The sequence below is a fragment of the Hippoglossus stenolepis genome, chromosome 4, assembly GCF_022539355.2.
Source record: "Hippoglossus stenolepis isolate QCI-W04-F060 chromosome 4, HSTE1.2, whole genome shotgun sequence".
NCBI lineage: Eukaryota > Metazoa > Chordata > Actinopteri > Pleuronectiformes > Pleuronectidae > Hippoglossus > Hippoglossus stenolepis.
Window position 1 is genome coordinate 1,451,720 of NC_061486.1, and position 2,500 is coordinate 1,454,219.

Genomic DNA, 2,500 nt, shown 5'->3' on the forward strand with positions numbered 1-2,500 from the left:
ACCACTGGTCCAGTGGTACAAATACTAACACACCCTCATGTTGTGTCAGAACCAATTCCACTCATTCCCCCGAATGGTGAAGCTGCTAATCTATTCAGCTGTTATCATCCATCCATCCTCGTATGTACAAATGTCATTAACAAACCAAGAACAGATTCTAGGTCTGTAGTCGTCTGTTTGTCATCATTCTTTTAGGGTCAATCTCGAGTTTCACAGTTAATCTCTTACCTTTGTGTCATCTGGTCGCCAGGTCAATCCTTCCTGACACCTGAAGAACAACACACAAGGTTATTCTTCACAACTTTTATCGTCACTGAAATTGTGCAACAGCTAATTCCAGCTTACATCTCACACATTATTAAATATATATACGATCCCAGGACGAGAACAAAACCAACGAGGTTTGATTTCATCAGCCCTGACCAACGAGGACATGGATCCTCGGTCATCTACTTGTTTTTGGTGTTTTACTCATGGGTTTGTTACACAGTAAGTTTGGATGATATATATATAATGCACATGAATTATCCATATTTTTTGCAATTATATAAGATACGTCATTATATTTTATTCCAGGTGGAAGAACTGGCTCAGGACAGCACCTGTACAGCTAAGGGCTCGGTCACACAAGCCCGGTTGAAGTCTGTTGTCTGTATGAACACTGACCCTATCAATTAAATAAAAACACATACAAATACACAAAGACACCTTTCAAACAAAGACCTTTATTTAAAAGACACGTTTGAAAACCTGTCCTACAACAGCTGGTCACTGCAGTTTGTCAAACTACAAGAAATAGCACATCTCTGGGGACTATTTTCAGCGGCGGATTAACTGGTGCTCCAGGGGTCGTAGGACAGTGCGTGTGGGATTGAGTCACAATAAACTAGTGTGTGTGCGTGTGTGTGTGTGTGTGTGTGTGTGTGTGTGTGCATTGTGTAGAAACATGTCAACCAGAGTGACAGCATGACTCACGGATGTGTTTTCATAGCTGTAGGTGAACTCCACGCAGAGCTCCTTGGCTCAGAGGAACCAGGTACACCAGGTTTCAGATGCACACAATGTATTAGTATAAAAATGTATATCCATTGGTGCTTTTGGTCGATTGGCTAAGAAAAACTAAAGTCTTATTTTCATACTAAATTATCAACCCGTCAAAAACAAGATCTTCCAGTTGTGAAAAGAAGCCATTAGAACCACAACTAAAACAACAGGCCGCACTGAAATCAAGTCTCGGGATGTAAACAGCCTTCTAAACAAATGAGGCTGCTCGTCTTCACGCCATCTCTCCACCTTATTCATCACAGTTAGTAAGCGGAAGGAGTAGATGACGCGTGGATGAAGCCATGAGTCAGAGTCGATGTTGTGAGAATAGAGTTGAACCCACCGAGCACTCGCGACACGTCTCTTAGCATTTGTTGCCAAACGGCATCTCCGCGCGATGAAGAAACGCCGAGACGCAGCGACTCGGAGGCAAATGGATTCATTTTGAAAGAGGCAGACGCGCCTGACAAATGGACGTCGTCACAGAGGAGAAGGAATAAACGAAGGCAGAAGCAGCAGAATAAATTACAGAGAAGAGTTTTTGTTCCATCTGCACGTCTGTGTATCTGACGGATGAGTTATAAACACTGGGAGAGAGATGGAGGGGGCGTTGAGTGAGATTCTAGGAGACAGAGAGCAAAGAGAGAGAGTGATTCAATAAAAAAGAGTAAACGATGGATCAGTGAGGCTCCTCTTCTCTTCATCCCCCTTTTCTCCCTTTCTCAGTTCCTCCCTTCCACTTCTACGCTTCTTTCCCTTCATTCTCCTTCCTCCTCTTAACTCATCGCAGAGGGAATCTCATCAGACAGCGCAGATTATCAAGACCCTTCTCAGGCCGTCTGCAGCAGAATGAAATTGGACTACTTGAGTTTTCAAAAGCCAGACGTCTACTTTGATGTGGAGACAGAACCTCTAACATCACATAGGAGTGTGTGTGTGTGTGTGTGTGTGTGTGTGTGTGTGTGCGCGTGTGTGTGTTCATGAGCTTAATAGATGGTTTCATGAAGAGAAAATCCTCCTGAGCGAAGACATAGTTGTTCTCATTTTGAGAAGGTGCCATTCTGGGATATGGATTAAAGGTTAAATGAAGCATTCGGTGTTCAGGTGTTTAAGCTCGAACGCTTTCAGGTTAATCTTCACTCCCTAACACCAGAGAATCATGTTTCAGTATCTCATGGCTCAAGCCGCCTCTGCTCGCTGCAGGAAGTCCACCTTATCTGGAGCGGCGCCCGCCGTGTTTCCTGGTGACACGTGATAGGAGGTCCCATGTTTCACTTTGAGCTCAGTGGGGGTAAACACAGGCAGCAGTTCATTTGTTACTGACTCAGTGGGGTTGTGTAATTTTAGAACTGAGCAGTAAGAGAGCAGAGACACAGCTGCAGTTAAAGCAGCAGAGTTACCAGATACACGTGTTTTCACTTTAATTCATTTCAAATAGACAAAGTACCCTCCAATA

The 2,500-nt window shown here is 43.8% G+C and overlaps 1 protein-coding gene across 6 annotated transcripts in view; it reads right to left on the reverse strand.

Moving 5' to 3' along the window:
- si:cabz01090165.1 (uncharacterized protein LOC100333421 homolog) overlaps positions 1–2,500 on the reverse strand; it is a 219,053-nt gene that overhangs the window by 169,601 nt on the left and 46,952 nt on the right. For all 6 annotated transcript variants that reach the window (XM_047339678.1, XM_047339677.1, XM_047339676.1 and 3 more), the window contains exon 2: positions 229–268. The gene's annotated coding sequence lies outside the window, so the exon portion shown is untranslated. The remainder of the gene's footprint in view (positions 1–228; positions 269–2,500) is intronic.